The following is a 24,444-nucleotide window of genomic DNA, read 5'->3' as shown; positions in this document are numbered from 1 at the left end:
CTCTCGTACTCCTGTACCACCCGGTAGACTCCTTGTTTTTGGTGCAGGGGAGTGGAGTCAGCACCCACGTGGAGTTTCTGGCACCAGTCCTCCTTTTGTTTCTGGGAGCCATTACCCTCCGCCTGAGGAGATGGAGGCAAGGGTTCCACGGCCCTGATAGCTTTGTGTTCGACAACAAACAGTTTGGTGAGTGTAGCGTACCTGGATAAGTGTACTTCCCTCTCCCCAATGTTGAGGATGCGGACGGGCACCCTGCCATGACGGACATCAACCACCCCCCGGGCTGTCAAAATGGTGGGCCTGCTGTCTGAGTACACGGGTTCTACCATGGCTTGGTGGTCTCTACCTCTCAACCCGATTGCAGTCCGACACCAGATCATCATTTCACTTTTGGGAGGCATGGAAATGGGGAATGGGTCACTCAGTCTTACGCTACCGATCTCACCACCAGACAGTTCTACCTGCTGCCGTCTCATCAGGGCTTTTATCTCCTTGTTGAGGACTCTCTGTTGGCTGGAACTAGCATTCACCGCCACCTGTTGTAAGATTACAATTACCTCTGAAAGACAATTTTCAATTACGTTAGTACCCACAGTTATTTTAGGGTGACTTTCACAACGGTCAATGTCCACGATAATCACTCCCTGTGCCAGCAGTTCAACTTTACCAATTTTAATGGTCATCTCCTTGAACCCCATCTGCGGCACGGGTAAGCCATTACTGGCGATGATGCTCAAGTTACTGTCTGGATACCGTGTGATATCAGCATCAGTCCAATACTGCTTAAAAAGTACATAAGGGATAGTGGTTACTTGTGACCCAGTATCCAGCAAGGCGCTCATGGGGATACCGTCCAGCACCACGGGTAAAACCGGGCGCCCCCCAACGTACTTATCACGCCAATTATAAGGACCTGGTGATCTTATGCCTGGGGGTCGGCCCTCTGCCCCAGGTTGGACCCGTTTAAATTACAGTACCTGGAAATGTGTCCGGGCTGGTTGCATCGACGGCAAATGGGCTGTCCATCCTCTGCGTAGCGGTCTGTGGGCCTCCCTCGGAACGATGGGATCCTCCTCTGTCGACGCCACGGGACATCCTCCGGACTTTAAGCCAGCTCGATGGGTCTTGCCGGGTCCACTTGCAACGCCTGGACGATCCTGGTCAACGCCGCGACGCTCCTGGTCAGCTCCTGGACTTGGTGGTGCAGGTCTTTCGACGGGGCTTGGTTCAGGGCCTGTGCATCAGCCCCCACGGGGTCCATAGAGGAGGGCGCCGCCTCCTGGTGGTAGGTGAGAGCAGGGCGCCGGGGGTTTATAGCGCCACTGGTTGCAGATTCACGGAGCACCCTTATGGCCCTGTCCTTAAATTGGGCAAAGGTCAGGTCGGGGTTCTGAAAGAACATGAGGCGCAGTTGGGCCCTGTGGGCGCTAGACAGCAGACCTTCTATGAATTGTTCTGTTAGCAGCTTATCCGTTTCCTGCACACTGCCAGGGTTAGTTTGTTGAATAGCCCTCAAGGCTTCCTGCAGATTTAGGGCATAGTCTCTGATGCTGTCCTGTGCCCGCTGCTTACACCCATAGAACCTCATTTTAATTTCAGCGGAGGTACGTGTGTCAAAGGTACACTGCAGCCGGGCCAGAATACCCTTCACAGTCATTTTCTCCTCAGTGGGCCATGATTTTACCTCCCTTTGGGCTGCGCCAGTTAACTGCCCTGTTAGTATGCTGACCTTCTGTTCCTCTGTCAGGGGGTAGACTTGGAACAAACTGTACAGTCTTTTCTTGAAGTCAGTTAGGGCATGGGGCTCCCCTGAGTATTTGGGCAGCCAGGCCACTCCAGGGATGTAGGGCAGGGAAAAGGGCATCACCGCTGCTGCAGCTGCGTTGGTGGTAGTGGGCGCCTCTGTGTCCGACATCTTCCTCCCCCCTAGTTAAGCGTGGCCTACCTTCCGACGATCCTCTTCTGTAGGCCGCGGCTCCGCTGCTGCTGCTATGGACGAGGCCCTGGCGTCGCGTCCTGATGACGTCAGCGTCGCTCTCTCTCCCTTCCAGGACCTTGCGCAGCGTCGGTGCGTGGGGCGGAGCTTCGGGTCTCGCGCGGTTTTGACGTCCACGCCCCTCTTCTTCCCGCGCGGCGTCCTGAAGATGGCGTCCGATGGCGGGAAACAGCTGCGGATGGCGGGAAGACGGCAGAAGACGGCGGGAAATGGTCCAAGATGGCGTCTGATGGCGGGAATCGGCTCCGGATGGCGGGAAACGACTCCGGACGGCGGGAAACGACTCCAGACGGCGGGAAACTTCGCCACAGGTAAGTTACAAAAGTCTTTTTCAGGCACGCAGTACCCGGTGGTTGCGGGCATGAAATCCTGCCAACTACGCCAAAGCTGACTCGCCCCCTGGGCCGTGGGGCACTCGGATCCGGGCAATAGGGAAACTGTGGGAGTAGTAGTGGCAACCCGGTTCCGTGGCTCAGGGTGGTCAGGCCAGTGGTAGTCCGTCATGTGCTGATGTTTATGTCCGACTACGCCACCCGTGGATTGCGGTTATTAGGAACCGCTGCTGCATGCAGACCGCTGGGGCTGATGAGGTGTGCAGCTAGGGTAGTGTGACTCCCCACGGGAAGAGTGCGGCCCCAGGGCAGTATAGTGGATGGTGGGGGTGATGGTAGTGAGAGTCCCAGTGCTGGTAGTGCTGGAGGAGCAAGGAGCACACAGACAACAGGTTGCAGTCCAGGGTCTTTACTAGAACAGGTAAACTGACCCAAAAACAGTCCCGGCTAGGAGGGGACCTGGATGTCTGAGAGCAACGGGGAAATTGGCCCTGGTCAGGGTGAGGGTGTAGGCCTACCGTGCTTTCTGCGCTCCTTCTGGCTATCTCCTCCTGATATGGTAACAGCCCATGTTTCCGAGCTTTCCGTGTATTCTCGCCTGTATGGCCTGCGACGTGGGTTCCTTTCTGCTCCCAGCCTTGAACGGCTTTACTGGTCCCTTCGGTTGTGGCAGGGCCTCCAGGCTTCTTAGGCCAAGGAATATACAGTCCCTTGCGGACTGGTTCTCTGCTGGGGGATGTGGTATCCTTCCAGCCTCAGACACCAAAGTCTGGTAGATTAAGTCTGTTATCTGCCAAGACAGGCTCTCTTCGCCTCTTGTCTCTGGCTTGTGGCTCTCCTCCTGCCACACTTCCTCTTAGGTGCAATCCAAAACTGTCTGTCCCTGCTCTGCTGAGACACGTCTCAGTCCTGAGACAGGTCATCTGGTTCTCCCTAACCCTGCCCCCAGTACCAGCTTTTATAGGGGCAGACTGCTCCCCCTACTGGCCTGAGACAGGAGGCATTGCATGCTAATGTTCCCCTAACTAGAGAACCTCCCCCTTGCTCTCAGACACAGCTTTAATTACACTTGTGGCATCCAGGCCAGGGTGACACATATGCAGTGAGTGCAACGGCTGCCAAAATTTAGGAAAAACCCCACTAACAATTTAAAGACACATAGAGCTGGGCCACAGTAACGAGTACGACATATTCCGATTAGGAAGGATAGGGTCTCCCATACTGTTTGCCTATGCAGTGAATGCAACGGCTGCCAAAAATTTGGAGGAACTCCAATGGCCCTTGCAAGAGACGTAGAGGTCAGAGGACCTCCTGAAAACAATGTTGCCATTATTAGGACGTGGGTCTCCCATACTGTTTGCCTATGCAGTGAATGCAACGGCTGCCAAAAATTTGGAGGAACTCCAATGCCCCTTGAAAGAGACGCAGATATGTTGATATGGTACATATGGTGGTGATATGGTGGTGGAGGATGAGGATGCGGAGAAGGAAGAGGACAAGAGCAAAGAGACAAAATCAGGAAGTGTATACCAATGTCTGGGTGTTGGCATTGGGAAGTGCAGGTAATGCGATGAAGTGAACCATTTTACTGAACATATCTACTACCACCAAAACCACCATTTTGCCTTCAGAAACCGGTAGGTCAATAATAAAATCCATGGACAAGTGTGTCCATGGCCTACTAGGGATAGGTAGCGGAAGAAGAGTACCAGACAGACGGGTATGCGAAACCTTAGATCGCGAGCAAATACTACAAGCATCTACGTGTTCAATCACATCCCGATGCAACCCCAGCCACCAAAAACAATATGAGAAGAGAACCGCGGTTGCCTTACCACCTGGATGCCCAGCAAGCACAGAGTTATGATGTTCCTTGATTAATTTGCAGCGCAGATCAGATGGTACAAATAACTTTCCTGAAGGGCAGGAGGCCTCCAACACCTCACCCTCCAGTTCAGGATAAAGAGCCGAAATGACTATCCCTTTCTGTTATATCGGAGCAGGGTTCTCATGGCCACCACCAGGGAAGCTCCGGGGCAAAGTATAGGGGATCGGCTCTTTTATTGGACATTGAATATACTGTGACTTTAAGGCATCATACTCCCCTCTGAGTCTTGTGTTTGGACTAGTCGCCTCCCCTTGTTGTGGTTGGTATGTGCTGAGAGAGAAGAACCGAGAAGTAGACTCCTCGTGTGTGTCTGAGGTAACAAGGAGAGACTCCTGCAGGATTCTGATCAACAGAGAAAATAAAAGAAGACACTGTTACTCTATGGAAAGAGAAGATTACGGACTATAGCAAGTTTTGTTGTTGAGACTGTGTCAAGTAAAAGTGAAATTTATCCTTTTCTTGAACGTTTTCCCTGGAGATTGAGGACTTGAGATAACACACAACACAGTGTGTCATCCATTTCTGTGAGAGTGAAACAAGGTTTGCCTGCCGTCTGCATGAAATAGATCCCATATACAAGGAAAGGACTCAAGTGAATTCTTCCGGCTCTTTCACACCAGGAACAAGCTGCGGTCGCCATCTGTGCCTGATCTGCCAAATGTGAGTGATCCATCAGCGTGAACTATTAGGGTTTAGCATAGTTTTCTGTAGCTATACGCTGTAGCAGAGTGGCCCGACTAACGGAAAGCCAGGGAGAGAATTAGCTCAGAGTAGTTTGTGAAAGTTCTTGTGCACTGTTTGTTCTGAGCTTTCTTTGCCATAGCTAGAGCATAGTTTGTGACTCACTCCAGCTATATATTCCTATGTTCATGTTGATAATATCGTTATTGTAAATTATTGTTATTTTCATCTCCCGGCATATAATCCCTTTGTACATAATAAAGCTGGAGTTTTGTTTCAGTCTTCTCGTCTGCTATGCCGTACTTGAATCCTGCCTTGCGGTGTTCTTTGGACATCGCTACAAGTGGCGCTGCGAGCTGGGTACGGTCACAGAGATGGAGATGGCTGACATAAATGTGGATAATGTGAGTACCGCAGGTAATGGTGGTACCCCTGCAAAGGCCCTCCCTATGAGCACATTGTTCTGCCCAAAGTTGATGGCCATAATATACCCCTGACAGACTGGGTCACCAGATTGCAGAGCGCTGCCAAGATTTATAATGTCAGCCCAGAACTACAAGTTGAAATCACTCTGCCCGCCCTGGAGGGTGATCAGTGAATATGAATAGCGGTACCAGAGCGCCAATAACAGGGCAAAAATATTAAAAGGACTGATTTATTAATACACACACAACGCGTTTGCACAACTTCATAAGGTTAGTAGCCATCCCCACACCCCTCTACAAATTGTAATACTGAGTCACCCATTGCGCCTTGTTCTCTCCTCTCTTTACATATTGAGTCCGCCCTGGAGGGTGAGGCATGCAGAAATGTTTTCTTGCAACCGGAAACCACACGTAGTACCTTAGAAGAGATGGTGAAGTTTCTGGAAGAGATATATGGTAAAATGGCTAGTGCAGGGCACCACCGGGTAAAATTCTTCTATCGATTGCAGCGAGAAGAGGAGGGAGTCTCCCAATACGCCACAGCTTTGCAGGAAGTACTTGCAGAGGCACAAAAGAAGGAGGCAGATGGAGTAGGCAGCATGGGATCTGTACATCGGATATTATGAGAACAATTTATTCTAGGACTCTACAGTACTTCCCTGAGACAGATTCTTCGTGAGCAAGTGAGAGTGGATCCGGCCTTAAGTTTTCGACAAATATTAGCAGAAGTAAGGCCAAAGTAAGGAAGACAGCTGTGTCTCCAGAGTGGTGCATACTCAGGCCGTCACAACTGTCGGGGTCGGAGGAAATGAAGAGACCCTGTTCAGGGTAGTGCAGGAAATGCTGAGTTCCCTGAATATTATGCAAGAAAAACTGACACAAATGGAAAGGATGAGAGCCAGCTCACATACCCGGCCCTAACAGATCCTTATCAGATCTTCCCTCAGGCCCCTGAACCTAGACCTCTCTACAGTGGTCCGTTGAACCCTTATGGTTCCCCGCCTACAACGTCTGTGGGTTGGCCGTGTTATCATGGTCCTCAATATCCTCCACCAGTGGTCCCCCAGCCTGAACCAGTCTACCCAAGGCCCCATCGTCCTTTTCAGCGGCCAGCTGGTTGGATGTCAAGGGCCCCGCCCCCATGCAGACGAAGAGAAGGACATCGGGTTGCACAGTGCTGGCGATGTAGAAGTGAAAAACATTTCTCTAGAGAGTGTCGGAGTGATTTGCAGGGATGTCCAGTGCGGCCGTTAAACTTACAGCCCCTTCAATAGTGGGGCATACTGCGGAGGGGGGGTTAGAAGGACAAACCACCCTGCACAATTCTGAATGTCTGGTTGCAGGCTGTCCCATCCTGCGAGCTGAGTTTGAAGGAATCCCAGTGGACTGTTTGGTGGATACCGGATCACAGGTGACGACTATGTCCGACTCATACTTCAATCCCTACTTCCAGGCGATGTCCAAACCAGAGCGGGTGACGTTAATTCGTGTGATGGTGGCTAATCAGCAACTGATCCCAGTCACAGGGGTTGTGTGGATGAACGCGCAGTTATGTGGACAAGATGTGGGAAGGAAAGGTATCCTGTTGGTCCCTGAACCATTCAAAGAAGATGTACCGGTGATAATGGGTATGAATATTCTGCGGGAGTTAGACCAGATCATGTTCACTAAACGGGGGCTTGGCTACTGGAAACAGGCCACCCCGCATAAGCCCACTCGGAAAGCTTTTCAACGGCTGATCCGCGTTTGTGAGACTCAGAAGAGCGTCCCAATACACCAGTCTGTGACAATTATCCGAGTGCCGGGAAGGGCGTCCCTCACCCTCCCTCCTGGTTAGGAGACCATTCTCCCGCTGCCCGTGGGAACTTTCCACAACTTGAAGGTATGGAGGTAGCTGTTGAACCAGTGGACCTAGGTGAAATAGACTAGAATGTCCTAGTGGCCCGCACCCTGGCAGTGGTCTGAGAAGGAAGAGTACCCATCCGAGTCATAAATATGGGGCAGCGAGAAGTCCTTTTACCACTGAGAGTGGAACTGGCCCGAGTGTACCTACATCAAAGTGAAGTGTTGAGTCTGAGAGAAATGACTCTGGCCCCAGTAGATGATGCAGTCTGGACTCTGGCCATCACGGTCGAAGAGAAGGGGACACCGACTCCAGAATGGAATGGGCGAGCCCTCCTGACTCAGATGTGGGTGGATGTGAAAGCTCTAAATTCAGATCAGATACAAGCAGTGGAAGCAATGCTGTGGGCGAATTAGGCCACTTTCACCCGTGACGCTGATGACTTTACCTACACGGACGCCATCACCCATGAGATACCAATGGGGGACACTCCTCCGATTCGAGACAGATATCGACAGATACCCCCTAAGCTGTACCAAAAGGTGAAGTCCCTGCTGAAAAAGATGTTGGATTTGGGAGTGGAGCAGAGTAGTCAGAGCCCATGGGCAGCACCAGTTGTGCTTGTCAAGAAGAAGGACGGGACCCTTCGTTTCTGCGTGGAGTACAGGCGGTTGAACGCCTTTCTGAGTGGAGTACAGGCGGTTGAACGCGTGCACCGTGTGAGATTCATACCCTCTGCCCCATATCGAAGAGCCCTGGGAAAAGCAAAGTACTTCTGTACTCTGGATTTGGCTAGTGGGTACTGGCAAGTACTGGTGGCAGAAAAGGACAAGGCAAAGACATCGTTCATGCTCCCCATGGGACTGTTTGAATTTAATAGGATGCCGTTCGGATTATCCAATGTGTTAGGGATGTTCCAGCGGTTGATGGAGAAGTGTTTGGGTGACCTAAACTTTGAAGCTACTCTGATATACCTGGATGATATCATCGTTTACTCTGCTACTTTCCAGGAACATCTGGACAGACTCGGGCAGGTGCTCGGACGATTACAAACCCATGGCCTGAAGATAAAGCCGAAGAAGTGTCATATTTTCAAGAAAGAGCTTGAGTTCCTGGGCCACACGGTGTCTCAGGATGGAGTCTTGCCTTCCCAAGCTAAAGTTGCTGCGAAACAACAATGGCCAGCACCTAGAACCCTACGGGAGTTAAAGGCCTTCGTTGGATTGACTGGGTACTACCGGCGGTTCATCAAAGACTATGAGAAAATAGCAGGACCACTGTATAAGCTGCTGAGAGGGACTGTTGGGGGACCAAGAAATCAGGGCATACCCTGGGAACAGAAACAGGAGAAGGCCTTCCAGACACTGAAAGCCGCCCTGACATCTTCCCCCATCTTGGCCTACGCAGATTTCGACCTACCGTTCTTCTTATACACGGATGACAATCTTCATCTAGACTAGGAGCAGTCCTCTTGCAGATTCAAGACAGGCATGAAAGAGTCATCGCATATGCCAGTAGGTCCTTGAGGGATACGGAGCGAAACCCCCATAACTACAGCTCCTTCCGTCTGGAACTCCCCGCGCTAGTATGGGCCATGACGGAGAATTTCGCAGAGTACTTAATGCAAGAAAAAGTTTCCAGTTTGTCAGGGAGCGCTTCCAGGTGATTCATTACTTACTCCAAATCTTTCAGGAAAAATCCAGTTTATTTTTATACAAACAACGCGTTTCGGTTATACATAAAATTAGCCTTCATCAGGTAAAATCTTAATTGTCTTTTAAGGATACATTTATATAGAATAAAAAGAGGAGGAGGAACTAATCCAACCCCTCGATCAATTTTCATCAATTAAAAACACGTGTACCTCTAGAGGATATTAGGCAGTTAATTAAAAGTGAACTCTATCTTGATTTAGAAAAAAAAAATTTCCACTATAAAATTATAAAATTAATACAATTATTTGTCATATGACTCCATTTACTATCTCACTGATAAGGGAAAAATATTTCTCCCAATTCTAGAATATAACGATATCATCAATATTAAGAACTCCATTTTTTATCTTATCTACTACATCACCAATGGGGGGAAATTATTTCTCCCAATTTTAAGGTATAACGAATTTATCAAAAATAGATGAATCAGTGTCTGCCGGGATTAGAACTCATACATTTAGATTCCCCATATCTACAATAATTGCGTATTTACTCCATTGAGCCACTTACAGTTATAGTCTCTGGGTACTTAATTTTTCTTTTTATTCTCTTTAACTTTTCTCCCTTTACCTCATTTACGAGATTTGCAGACTTCAATTTTTAACCCCAAAAATTTAGCGGTATTATATGTTCTCTAATTTATCATTGAGGCCGTCTGGGTACAGAGTCCTCAATCTGTATATCCAGAAGGCCTCCATTTTATTTAACTGTTGTAACCTGTTGGAAACGTCTCTAGGGATCTGTTCAATCGGTGTCAAGGTAACATTGAATTCTTTTTTATGTGTTAGCAAAAGGTGTCTTGATAGACTATGGATAAAGAGACCGACTCTGGCGTTGTGCCTGTGGCCATTCAGTCGGGTTCGGACCATTTGCGTGGTCCTCCCCGCAGAGTACTTAATGGGAGCCAAGATCCAAGTGCGAACAGATAACAACCCGTTGCCCATCTGAACACTGCCAAGCTGGGGGCCATGGAGCAGCGTTGGGTTGCCCGTGTCTGCCACAGAGAATACCGACGCTGATGGATTGTCAAGAGTAACCTTCAAGACTCCGGGAGAAGACCGTGATGAGCACTTAGAAGAAGAGGAGATCCCAGATTTCTGCAAATTCATACCCATTGTGGTAGCGGCACAGTCAAGGGGGGACACTCGACCTCTACCCAAGTCACAGAGAAGGACTAACGAAGAATGGGGTGGGGTCCAAGATGAGGATGCAGGGTTGAAGCAAGTGAAAAACTGGGTAGTCCAAGGAAAACGACCTGACAAGGAAAGAAGAGCTGCCCTAGATCTCGAAACAAAGTCCATGATATGCCAGTGGGATAGGTTGAAAGTTTGAGAAGCCGTTCTATACCTCAAGTTACAACAGCCTGCTGACTTAGAGGCGAGATGGCAAGTAGTAGTCCCTGGAAGAGTGGCATGATAAATTGCCAAAGAAGCTCATGAGTTTGGAGCGCACTTCGGCCCAGGAAAAACATACAAGTGGCTGCAGCGTTATGTATATTGCCCCCGGCTGGAGGAGACGGTTGAAGAAGTGTGCCGACAGTGTCGAATGTGTGACCTCACCAAAAGCACAGAACAGAGGGCACCCATACAGATCATACGGACCAAAGAGCCCCTTGAAGTGTTGATGATAGATTACCTCCTAGTGGGACAATCGACTACAGGCCCACAGTACTGCCTGATATTGACCGACCACTTCTCCAAGTTTGCGGTGGTCATTCCGACGTGGGACCAGGCGGCTGAGTCTGCTGCCTGAGCTGTCTGTCAGGATTTCATCCGGCTCTATGGGTGTCCGAAGCAGATCCATTCAGACCAAGGAGCGTGGTTTCAGGGTAAAGTGATGGAGGAACTGTACCGACTGTACGGCATTTGAAGGTCCTAAACAACCCCATATCACCCCCAAGGGAATGGGGCCTGTGAGCGCTTTAATCAGACTCTGCTTCAAATGTTGAGGATGTGGCGCCCAGGGGATGGGGACTACTCGGCGCCCGGGCCTTAATGCCTGGTCTTGGGGGGGATGTCGCTGTGGTCGGCTCCCGGGCCCGTACCCTGGGGTCTCTCTTAAAAAAGGGGAAAATGAAATGTCAAAGTTCGTGACGCCACCTGTGGTGTCTGGTGAGGATCACAAGCGCTGCAGCAGTCCACTGAGGCCGGTGTTATGGCAGCTTTGATGGTGTAGCTCCCCACAGGTGGAGCTAGGCCTCAGGGCAGTGATGTTTGACGAGGTGCACGATATGGCGGTGACCCAGCCGGGTCACAGGAAGAACATTGGACACACACACACACACACGGTTTGCTTCTGTACCTTTTACTGGTGGAAATGCAGGTACCATCCGGAGCACTGTAGGGTGAGGGGTGCACAGCAGGACTCTCCCCAGTGAGCAGGTGTAGGGCCTCCTGTTTCTTCGCCGCTTAGTGTTAGTCTCTGGCCTGCCTGGAGCTAGGCCTAACTTAGTCACTGTTCTGCACCGGCTGATCCTGTGGTAGGGCCTTCTGTTGGAGTACACACTCCCTGGTATATGGGGGCTCGGTAACTCCTGACCCTGGTATAACAGTCAGCGTTTGGTATTCCTGGGACATGTATTTCACCAGGGGTTCTGGTTGTCTTCTGCTGGGTATAAAGAATCCCTGCAGACTCGGACACAGTGTCCGGGATATGGTTTCTGGGGTGAGCTAGTAAGGCTCCTCTGCCCCCAATGCTACTCACTCCTCTAGCCTTCGGCCTACTAGGGCCCTCACTAGGCTATACACACTGGCAGTTAGGTGGCTGCCTCTTCTGCTGTTCTCTGAGCTCCACTGCAGACTGACCTGTTTCTCTGTGTCTCTCTCTGCAGGAACTGGCTGTGGACTCCAGACTATTCTGTCTCCACTCTCTTCCTGAGGAGAACTCACTCACAGACTCTCTCCTTCTGTGTCTGAGCAGAAACTGCTGAATCACTGTCTGGGCTGTCTAGCTCCACCATCCCTATTTATATCCCTATCAGGCTCCCTCTGGTGGTCTGAGGTGAAAGGTGGAGGTGTGTGTATGCTCTGAGGGCCTCTTGTGGAGAAAACCTGAAATGCACCCCTTCAGGATCTGTGGCTCCATGCACAGCAGGGCGTCACAATAACATTAGAAGAAGACAATAAGACTTATTGGCCTGACTATGTACCCGAACTAGTCTGGACCTATAACAATCGGGTCCACACCACCACAGGTTATACCCCATACACGCTACTGTTTGGTAGAATCAGCCGAGATGCTCATCGAGCTAAATCTGGAATAGCCAGAGGATCTATTTGAGCAATCTACCACCTCCTGGGTGAAAGAGCATTGGCGACGACTTCAGACAATCCACCGGCTAACAGGCCAGCGACTACAAGAGAAGATGCACAGCAGTCAACCGCCAATTCAGGAAGTTCCGATCCAGCCTGGAGACAGAGTACTGGTGCAGGAAAAACGCCCCAAAGGGAAGCTGAGCGGACATTGGGAGGCACAACCATACAAAGTAATCAAGAGGGTGTATCCCAACGGTCCAGTGTACGAAGTGAAAGCTGAAAATGAGGAGTCTGGTCAGAGTACTCTACAGAGGAATATGTTACAACCATGCTGCTCTGAGGATCCAACACCTATCCCAAGAGTTACTCCTCCTGCTCCTCCATCAAGACCGGTTTTCCCTGACAGTATTGTGGTCACTGCTTTCTTGTTCTTCTATCCTTTAGTATACAGGCACGGAGAGAATAAGACACAAGACAGGTAGTATGTGTCAACAGACTCTAACTTTATTACAAAGCATAGGGTTTATATACACCCTGGAGGCAGAAACGGATTTACCATATATGGTCCGATCATACAATTTAGCTGTGCAAACAAAAGCTGGTTTCTGTTCTCGTGACGCCTAGGTTTATAGTTGAAACATTTAATCAGACACATTTAATCAGACACATTTAATCAGACACTTCTGATGACTAGCAAGGACACGTTAGTTTCTATTGATACAAGGAAGGAACATTTAGTTGTTGTTTTTGACCTAAAGTAACCGTCAGACTTATATAGCATAGATGGGGTCTTTGAACTTGGGGGACCTCATCTTCTGCAATAACATTCCGTCCTTTTGTTCCTTCATTTATCAATATGAATTTCTATATTTTCTTTTTCTTTTAGTACAACGCTGAATACACATTTGAAAAAGCTTAAAAACCAAATAAACCACAAGACACATTAGTAAAACCTGAAAAATAGCTTGCACTATACCAGCCAACCACCCACCGATACCTTTAAACCAATTAGCAGGATTCAGAAAAGAAAAGGTGTTTGCCCACCAGGAATCCTGGTTCTTGAGGTTGGCCTCATCATAAAGCTTCCTTAATTTTACATCTTCTAATTTATGTTTGAGTGTCAACACACTAGAATTATCTATATAGTGGCAACATGCAGGCCCTATTACCTGGCACATTCCTCCTTGTGCCGCCGTTAAATAGTCTAGTACAAGGGTGTGCTGGTTTGTGGCAATAATCAATTGATTCTGTACTGCAAGAGACCCATTAACTACTTCTAAAATCCCCCAGATCTGATCATCCAAATAATCTGTAGCCTCAACTAATTTATCCCACATTTGCATCAGCATAGGGTATATAAACAATGCACTGAAAAAACTCATTTACCCCCCCCATTTGAACTATGTGGGGTCTCCCATTTGGCCTGGGATTGTTATCTGCGGCTCTTTTATGTAATGTATGTTTCGGGATAGACAGGGGATCTAGCTGGTCTGGAGTAACAATATAAGTTGCGGGTGTCAATCTGGCTAAAGTACAAGTTCCTGTTACTCCTACTGGGAGCCACTTGAATGCCTTGTCTCCACATACCCAATACATGGATGAGGGAAGATCCCATAATGCTGAATGTTGCAGTATTAAACGGTGAACTAAATCAACAAACCTGGAAACATTAGACATCATACACCATCCAGGCTGCTGACCTAAGGGAGAACAATAACCTGCGTTGGGCGCACCACAAGTGGGGGCACCCTACTCATAACTTGAATTGTCATCACATTGTAGATTGCCAGGTACGTTGGCACAGGTATCACTTGTCCCGTTTTTAAAATAAACATTGTTCACCCAATCAGGGGTGTGTAGGTATCTTTCCAACAGGGAAGGTTTAAATGCATCACTACTGTCTGAGGTGGGCTTGAAACTTACTTTTAACCCTTGTTGAGGTATCTTACCAAAATCAGTAATTTTTGTTTTGTTTCGGGGTACCCACTCCCCTCCTTTAAAAGCTAGATATAACCTGGGGATTACTTGACCTGTCAGGTTCCCTTGTCACCAAGGAAATTCTGTCCATCCTTCCACAGGAATCCCAACGGTGGTATTCCACAATCTCTGGGTGGCATTATCGGCCAAAGTATCTGAACAGTTCTCCCAAAAGTTTATCTCTTCCCATGAGTCTGGTACAGCGGGAAAGGGTATGCTAGGGGACGTCACAGGGGCATGTGTACATATCCAACAATTAGCAATAGTCTGGTTTTGCTCCTTTAGTCCATCGATTAGAGCAAGATGGTGTTTAATGAATCTATTGTCATCTCCATCTGTGGTGCCTAACGTAGTCCATGCACCTGTGGTCGCAAGGATGCAGGTAAGTATAAACAATGTCTTCATTCCTTGTCCGCTGGGTCTCCTAGTATCTTTTTGTAATGGGACGCGTGGATCCAGGCCTCTTTTCTCTCTAGCTTAACGGCTGTGCTTGTGGTCAGCAGAACTTGAAAGGGTCCGTCAAACCGTGGATCTAGGCTTTTCCTCACGTGTCTTTTTATAACCACCCAGTCTCCAGGTTGCAGTGTATGGCTGCTAGAGTCTTGATCTGGATCTGGAAGAGAACTGAAAACATTATCATGTATTTGCTTGATCTTTTTGTGTAAAGCCATTACGTAGGAACTTAGCACATGGTTGTTCATTTCTAATGCTTGTGGATAGAAACACCCTAGGCTGGGTACGTTGCCAAACAATATCTCATATGGAGAGAGTCCAGTCTTTTTATTGGGCGTGTATCTTACTGAAAACAGAGCAAGCGGTAAACAATCCGGCCATGGTTTCCCTGTCTCAGCCATGGCTTTCTGAATTTTTAATTTCAATGTCCCATTCAGTCTTTCCACTTTACCACTACTTTGTGGGTGATATGGGGTGTGGAATGCTTGTTGAATTCCTAGAGCTGACATGACTTCATTCATTATTTCACCCCTGAAGTGTGTACCTCTGTCACTTTCAATTACCTCTGGTACCCCATACCTGCAGACCACCTCCGCAAGCAGTTTCTTTGCGGTTGCCGCAGCCGTGGCTTTGGCAATCGGGAAAGCCTCTGGCCATCCTGAGAACAAATCAATACAGACCAACACATATTCCCATGATCCTGACTTCGGCAGCTGAATATAATCAATTTGCAGTCTCTGGAATGGATAGAGGGGCCGGGGGGTGTGTTTGGGTGGTGTTTTAACTACTCTACCCTGATTATGTGTAGCACATATCATGCACCCTTTTATCAGTCGTTCAATACAGGTGGAGAATCCTGGTGCCACCCAATGTTTCTGCATCACATTCATCACAGCCGTTTTAGATTGGTGTACCGGCCCATGAAGCATCTGGGCAGCCGCTGGGTACAGTGCCCTTGGAAGGCATCATCGTGTCCCTTTCCCCCATACCCCATTTGCTTCATTCAGGCATGCACCTTCCTTCAACCACTTATCAACCTCCTCCTTGTGAGCCTGAGCCTGCATTTGGGATAATATGTCCTCCGACACAAAGTGGTTTTTAGGGGCACTTATCTGATGTACTGTTGACCCTTGCTGCGGCTTGCAGGCTGCTGTTTTTGCTGCTGCATCTGCCATCGCATTACCTCTGCTTACCTGGTCGGTGAGTCTGGTATGTGCTCTTACCTTTATGACAGCTACTTGTTTGGGTAATTGTAGCGCATCAATTAACTGTTGGACCGCATCAGCATTCTTTATGGGGTGTCCTGCTGCCGTCAGGAAACCTCTTGATTTCCATATTGGACCAAAATCATGCGCTATACCGAATGCGTACCTAGAATTCGTGTAAATGTTAACAACACTACCTTCTGCTAATTTACAGGCCTCGGTTAGGGCCCTAAGTTCGGCCTCTTGAGCCGATTGGTGTGGGAGCATTGGTTCTGCCTTGATTACTGCATTGAGGGAGACAACTGCATATCCAGTATGGAAAGTACCTGAATCGTCCTGATGACGGGATCCATCTACAAAAAATTCAAAATCTGCATTTTGTAATTCATGTTCAAATACAGTAGGTAAACCTGCCGTTTCTTGTGCCATCATTTGTACACAGTCATGAGGAACATCCTCTCTTGGATCTTCCTTAAAAAGCACAGTACCTGACCCCTCCTTCAGATCCGAGAGAGGTAACAAAGTTGCTGGGTTCAAAGTAGTACACCTCTGTAAAGAAACATTGGGAGGCATTAACAGTGCACATTGTAACCTGAGATGACGTGCTGCTGAGAGGTGAGCGGGTTGCACTTGATTCAATATAGTATAGACATCATGAGGTGTTAGCACGGTGAGCGGATGATCTAGAACAATGTCTGCAGATTTGTGGAGTAGCAGTCCAACAGCATGCAGAGCACGTACACAGGATGATGCACCTCTGGCTACCGCATCTAATCTGCCACTAAAATAGGCAACAGGTCTCTGATTGTCACCATGTGATTGAGTTAAAACTCCTGCTGCATGTCCAGCTTGCTCGTGAAGGTACAGAGTAAATGGGAGCTCATAATTAGGTGTACCCAAAGCTGGAGCGGCCAAAATACGTTTTTTGAGAGAATAAAAACAGTCTATTGCCTCTGGTTTTAGTACAAAAGGTGTTGGGGTAAGACAGTCATAGAGGGGCTGCATTAAAACAGAAACAGCATGAATCCACTGTCTGCAATAGGAAACAAGTCCAAGAAAAGTTCTGAGGGCTGCAACATTAATGGGGACGGTGAATGCCTGTACTGCTAGTTTACGTGTATTTGTCAAATGGCGGGCTCCGGGTGTAATGCAATGTCCCAAAAAGGTGACTGAAGATTTACAAAACTGAAGCTTATCTTTCGAAGCCTTGCAGCCAGCGTGATAGAGAAACAACATAAGCGATATAGTTGCATTATGACATTGTTTCCTGGAGGGGGCACAAATGAGCAGGTCATCGACATATTGCAGAACAACGATATGTGGTTCAGCCATCCCTCCAGTATTTCCTGCAGACTTGCAGTGTACATTGTGGGTGAATTCTGGGCACCCTGTGGCAACACTGTCCATGTATATTGACTGCCCTGGAATCTGAAAGCAAACAGGTACTGGCAGTCAGGATGTAATGGTACACTGAAAAATGCATTTGCCAAATCGACCACTGAAAAACAAAGAGCGTTAGAAGGTATCTGTGACAGAAGAGTATGCGGGTTGGGCACAACTGGTGTTAGAAGTTCTGTGGCTTTGTTAACCAACCGGAGGTCATGGACCATTCTATATGCGGCTGGTTGTCCTGGCACGCTCTTTTTCTTTACTGGGAACAGGGGAGTGTTGCAAAGGGACTGGGTTTTGACTAGGACTCCCCTTTGTAGTAATTTTTGGACTTGCTGGGCTATGGCATTCTCCTGAGCAGAGCTAAGGGGATACTGCTTCTGTTGAGGCAAGATGGCTCCTGGTTTTAGATTCACCATTACTGGTTGAACTTTTAACCTATCAACATCTGTATTATCTGAGGCCCAAAAGTCGTAGGGTACAGCCCGCTTCAATATTAGGGGAAAATCGTTTGTCTCTTCTATGCTGGCAATATCTAGTGACCTTATTTTGCAAAGGGTGCTTGGTTTTAAACCTGGGGTCATGGTGACGGTGCCATCAGGATGATATTCGATATGTGCTTGTAATTGAGACAATACATCGTTTCCCAAAAGGTTACATTGGCCTCGGGGCGATACCATGAGCTGGCTATGTACAGTAGCTCCTTGAATTTGCAGGGGAATTTTTTTAGTGACAGGGAGCAGGACAGACGGGGAATTGAAAGGGGTGGCAATGACATGATGTGAAAAATCAGTGTCATGGTATGGCCAATCACCTTGCGTAATTACTGAATTGTCGGCCCCCGTATCTACTTGGAAATTGATTTCATGTCCCCCTGGTAGGTTCACCTGCACTATACAACTGGGAGTTGGGGGTAAGGAGATGAGGGGGTTCATGTGCAAGCTACCCTCATCCTATGGGGGCGTTGTTTGGTTGGCTGGAGGACCCGTACTCTGAGCATCTGGATACGGGTTGGTCCTACAGTCCTTTCTAAAATGTCCTGGCTTTTTACATCCGTAACATAGTCTCTGTCCCCCTCCTGCAGTCCGTCCTCTGCCTCTGTTGTTTCTGGGGGTCGTCTCTACTATATGTATTCTGGCAGCTCTCTTTGCCTGTATTATGTCATGCTGTGCCCCCTGAGCTATCCTGGCCAAATCCTCTGCCTTCACTGATCTCCACTCTGGTCTGCTTGCTTTTACCTTTTCTGCAATCTCTTTCTTTAGTCCTTTCATGAAAGCACTTGCTAATACCCTCTCACTAGTCTTATTTTCAGGAATGAACCCCATTTCCGACCAAGTCTTCCTTAGAGCCCAAAAGTAGTCTTTGGGGTCCTATTCCTTACCCTGAACTCAGCCTTCTAGTGTAACCTTCCTTTCTCCCTGCCTGTCTCTACATGCCTTTACCAATGCTGTTGTGAACAGGACTCCGGCCGCTGTATTATTGAGTTCTGCTGCTTCGGGTCCGGTCCTATTGTCATACTGCTTGTACGTTTCGTCTGTCAACCTATCATAGCGGGCTTCATCTGCCAATTTTCCCTTAATTACCCCTTGTAAATCCAACCTAGTTGCATTGTACGTATCCTGTATGGTTCTTAGAATTCTGGCAAAACCCATCGGGGACTGGGACGGATCTGGCAACTGGGAAATCAACGCCAATTGTTCTGAGGGACTCCATGGTCTATACATTAACATTGTACGGGCTTCTTGACCTGGAACAACTGCGTCCCCTACTGCTGCTGCTGCTCCCGGTGCTCCTGGCACAACTACCGTCCTCATTGGGAATAGTCTAGCTGGGTGGGGTCTTGGTCCTCCACATGCCACACAGATATCTACAGTCAAGGGATTCTGCTGTCCACATCTGGGGCAAACCCAGCAATTGGGTTCCTGGGAATTCTGGTACTGGGGTGGGAGTGACGTCGGGGGCAGATAAGGCTAAAATCTGTCATTCCGGTTTTTGTCAGTCTGTAACATGCGTTTCCTAATTCTTCAATTCTTCCTTCAAAATGAGCGCATGCATTCATCCATACATCCACTGTCTCCAACAGACCCTTATCTTTCAGCCATCCATGATAGGAGTTAAAGAAGGATTTCCATTTCTCTCCGTTCATCTCTCCATTTTCATTCATTCCCGCCTTACACAATATTTTGTCAATTCCAATCAGTGCCTGTTTCCCTTCTCTGCGTACTACTAAGTCTTTGGCTGTAATGCCTTCTTTGGCATTTTGGTTCCCCATTTTTTTCGGTTCTCCTCACTCAGAGTAGACTCCTCAGTCACTTAGACAATGGGCCACAAAGATTTCTGAACCACACCACTACTTGCCCTCCAGGACTTATACGCCAACCAGAAAAACAGACCAAAAACACCGATCCCGAGACACACCCACAACACAATCATCGGATCCATACTTTTATTCTTAAGTTTTTCCAAAGGATAGAAGGCAGGACTGACAATTTATCTGAGGGGATTCTACTGGTTCAAATGGACCTGAGCCAGACAACAATCTATGAATTACCTGGGAGCCGACCGCTCGGGGGTGAGGGAGTCTCTTCTATGTAGTGATATAATTTAGGTAGAATATAACAGTTATTCTTACCTCAGCGCTGTATATATCACCAACAGAGAGCTTCGCTCGTCCCACGTCTCGGACCGGTCGAGCACCCCTGGGCAGATTAACTCAGGTCCCTGTTCGAGGCGCCAGGTGTGGTCACTGCTTTCTGGTTCTTCTATCCTTTAGTATACAGGCACGGAGAGAATAAGACACAAGACAGGTAGTATGTGTCAACAGACTCTAACTTTATTACAAAGCATAGGGTTTATATACACCCTGGAGGCAGAAACGGATTTACCATATATGGTCCGATCATACAATTTAGCTGTGCAAACAAAAGCTTGTTTCTGTTCTCGTGACGCCTAGGTTTATAGTTGAAACATTTATTCAGACACATTTAATCAGACACATTTAATCAGACACTTCTGATGACTAGGAAGGACACGTTAGTTTCTATTGATACAAGGAAGGAACATTTAGTTGTTGTTTTTGACCTAAAGTAACCGTCAGACTTATATAGCATAGATGGGGGTCTTTGAACTTGGGGGACCTCATCTTCTGCTATAACAGTATCTTTGTTGAAGACTGGTGGACCATTCCTGAGTCCACGGAAGGTCCCCAGTCAGTGGGAGTTGATATTCCCAACACGGATGTATTGGCAGCTCACGGAGAGGAGGAAACCACGGCTCCAGTTGAACCTTCAGTTGAAGAGGACAGTCACATGGCCGATATGCCTATGGAGGACAGTCAAGATCTCCAGAGACCCAGTAGGCCTAATGCAGGGATTTCACCAAAATTCGGACAACGCGAGGTTCATGGGAAAGGCAGCGTAACATAAACTCAGCCATGTGTGCCAGACTGCAAAGAGGCAAGACTTTCATGTCCTTACCAAGAGGATGACCGACCATGCTCTCTTCCTCCTCCTTCTCCCTGTCCTCAGGCCATCCACACTGAACAGACGATATGACAGTTGTGCAGGTAGTACCATCTATACCGCAGCAAACTAGCTCCTGTTTTTCCTCCTCCTCCTCTTCCTCATTGTCACCCAATCCACGTTGGAATGAGATGAGGATGGGCTGTGTGGAATCACCCTGTATGGTTCATTGCTCCATCTCATCGTGCTCCGCCTGCAATGCATCCTCTTTAATTTTGAGCAGAGAGCATTTCAGAAGACAGAGAAGCGGGATGGTGATGCTAATTATGCCGCCATCACCGCTCACCATCTTGGTGGAGTCCTCAAAGTTTTGGAGGATGGTACATATGTCTGACATCCATGTCCACTCCTGAGGTCTTATGTGTGGAGTCTGAGCTGAATACCGACGGCCTTCTTGATTCTGCTCACAAATCCTTCTCAACATTTGCAATGTGAAGTTCCAATGCGTGGGGACATCGCAGATCAGTCGGTGAGCTGGAAGCTGCAAACGCTGCTGAAGTACGGCAAGGGCAGCGGAAGCTGTAGCTGAATTTCTAAAATGGGAACACAGGCGGCGTATTTTGACAAGCAGATCCGGCAGATCCGGGTAGGTTTTGAGAAACCGCTGAACCATGAGGTTAAGCACATGGGCCAGGCATGGTACGTGTGTGAGCTCGCCTTGCCTCAGAGCCGCCACCAGGTTCCGGCTATTGTCACACACGACCATAGCTGGCTGTAGAGTCAGCTTTGTCAGCCACAGATCTGCCTGCTCTTTCAGCGTTGTGTGGTTTGTCACCTAAGTATATTAGCTTCAGCACAGCCTGTTGCCACATGGCCGAGGCAGTGCTGCAGTGCTTCCAGCTTGCGACTGATGTGGTCATTTCGGAGATGCATGCTGAAGAGGAGGAGGAGGTGCAGGAGCTGTAGAATGTGAGGACCCGCAATCCTCGGCGTCGGGAGGACGTGTTCCGTCCCAAGGTCCAACTGGGTCCCGGCTTCCACTATATTAACCCAGTGTGCCGTTAGCAAGATGTACCATCCCTGCCCACAAGGACTTGTCCACGTGTCCGTGGTTATGTGGACTTTCCCAGTAACTGCGTTGTTGAGGGCATGTCTAATATTGCGGGACACGTGCTCGTGTAATGCGGGAACGGCACACCGGGAGAAATAGTTGCAGCTGGGGACCGAGTACCGAGGGGCAGCCGCCACTATCAGGTTGCGGAAAGCTTCCATCTCCACGAGCCAAAAAGTCAATGCTTCGAGCGCAAGCATTCGCAAAATGTGTGAATTTAATAGTGTGACCTGTGGGGCATTGGCTGCGTATTTGCACTTGCGTTCCAAGGACTGGGGTATGGACAACTGAACGCTGCGCTGGGACAAGGACGTGGACATGCTTAAGGCGGGAGGCATCTTGACATGCGCCATGGACAGGGGATTGGCGTGCACGCACAACAGCGGAAGAAGCAGTGGTGTCACCCGAAGACACTGTTGCTTGTCCCTGGGGTTCGGCCCACAAAGTCGGGTGCTTTGCTGCCATGTGCATGATCATGCTGGTGGTGGTCAGCCTGCTAGTTTTGCTACCCCTGCTGATGCTGGCCTGGCAGGTGGTGCAAATGGCTTTTTCAGGGTTATCTGCAGAGTCTTTAAAAAATAACCAGACTCTGTAAGACCTAACAGTTGTACTTGCAACTTCTATTTTGTTGGCGTTACAACTACACTGCTTCTTTCTGCCTGTTGTGGTGCTATGCCTCCCTCACACTGTGTGCTGCTGTCCTCGCTCTGTATGTCCCCCTGCCAGGTTGGATCAGTTACCATATCATCCACCACCTCGTCTTCCACTTCCGCACCCTGGTCCTCCTCCTGACTTTCTGGCAATTGTGTCTCATCATCATCATCCACCTCTTGTGACAGTGATTGCACTTTACCACCATCGCCTTTGTGTGATCGTGGCTGCTCCAATATTTGGGCATCGCTACACGCGTTCTCCTCTTGACTCGCTTGAAGCTGGCCAGGCGAGAGGCCCGAATCTACAAATGGAAAAGTGAACAGCTCTTCGGAGCGTCCAAGTGTGGGATCAGTTGTCTCCGGGCACTCGGCATGGAACAGATCTGGCTTTATTCTGCAGTGAGAACAAGCAAATGGAGCAGAAAAATGGTGTATTCTGGATTGCTTTTTAAGCAAATAACCAGGATTAAGATGGAAAAAAAAATTGCCCTGGCCCCTGATATCTGGGGCTAGGTCTAGAAATATTTGTAATTATTACAGCAGCAGCAGACAGGACGTTCAATGGACCCTCTTGTGCTGTATCATGCACTGCAGTCTGCCACATACACTGCTTGCCTGCCTAGCACTGATTATATGCAGCTGGATTAGTCCTCAGAAGGACTGTTAGTTCAGATGGATATATACACACGTGGTCAAAATTTTTGGTACCCCTCGTTTAATGAAAGAAAAACCCACAATGGTCACAGACATAACTTGAATTTGACAAAAGTTATAATAAATTAAAAATCTATGAAAATGAACAAATGAAAGTCAGTCATTGTTTTTGAACCCTGCTTCCACAGAATTTAAGAAATAAATGTAACTCATGAAATAGGCCTGGACAGAAATGATGGTACTCTTAACTTAATATTTTGCTGAATAACCTTTTGAGGCAATCACTGCAATCAAACGATTCCTCTAACTGTCAATGAGACTTCTGCACATCTCGACAAGCATATATCATTCACTGCATTCATGGTGATGCTAAAGACTATTCGGTGGCCAGAGTGGACATTGAAACAGCCCACAGTACTGAGTCCCACGAGGTCGGTGTTGTCCAGGACTTGCTACACCCCATTATTATAGGCCTGGACTTTTGTTTGTTTTGGGAAAGGTTCAGTGTTCGGTGGCTCAGAAATGAAACCCGTTAACCCTGAATAGGTATCACCACACCCAGAGTCAGACAAGTTTCCCTTCTGTGTTCTTGTGGAGGATGAGGAGGTAGTGTCCCCTGAGACTGACATTCCTGCATTAGGGGTGACCAGTGAGAATTTTGGGTCAGCCCAACATAGGGACCTAACTCTGAGGGAAGCCTTTAACAATGTCCCTGCCATAAGTGGTATTGCACAGGAGCCGGGGGCTGACACAAGATTTCTTTATTTTATGTTGAGTGGGGAGTTGTTGTACTGGGTCACAAAAGTGAGGGAGGAGCTTGTGGAATAGTTATTGGTGTCAGGGCCCTATAGACGGATGGTGTTGGACATGGCCCATTCACATGTCTTAAGTGGTCATCTTGTGGAGGTTTCACCAATTTAAGATACACTAGGTAACTGCTCTCCTCCAAATTAAAGATGTCTGAGTGCATGCAAAGAAGCTAATCAACCAAATTTGCTAATCTGGTCGAAAAACTTCACTCAGTGACTGAACCACGCGAAATGGCATACTTTATTACGTAGACATGGGGTTATATAGTATTCTACGCCTAAGTGGGATTAGTAAAATTCATTGCTCTTTCTGATAACTTGGCACACTGCAATTTGCTCATCCATGTATCTCTTGGCCTCAGTAACGCCTTAGGAATTCTGATGGGAGGGATGAAGTCATCTCTCAGCGCCGTCTTTGCCAACTCGACATGAATCTCTCTGTTATCAGCCATGCACATGCATACGTCATTCCCAGGAAATCATTTAGTTGTTCATGCCTACAGTAAGAGCAGAAACTGTTAGCTATATATTCATTAACCCCTTTAAAGCCCATGACGTACTAATACGCGTCAGTGCCCTGGGCTTTAAGAGCCTGACC

Source organism: Phyllobates terribilis, unplaced genomic scaffold (assembly GCF_046119375.1).
Source record: "Phyllobates terribilis strain yellow unplaced genomic scaffold, ASM4611937v1 Scaffold_5__5_contigs__length_657084704, whole genome shotgun sequence".
Taxonomy (NCBI): Eukaryota; Metazoa; Chordata; class Amphibia; order Anura; family Dendrobatidae; genus Phyllobates; species Phyllobates terribilis.
Note: the sequence above shows the minus strand (reverse complement) of the source record.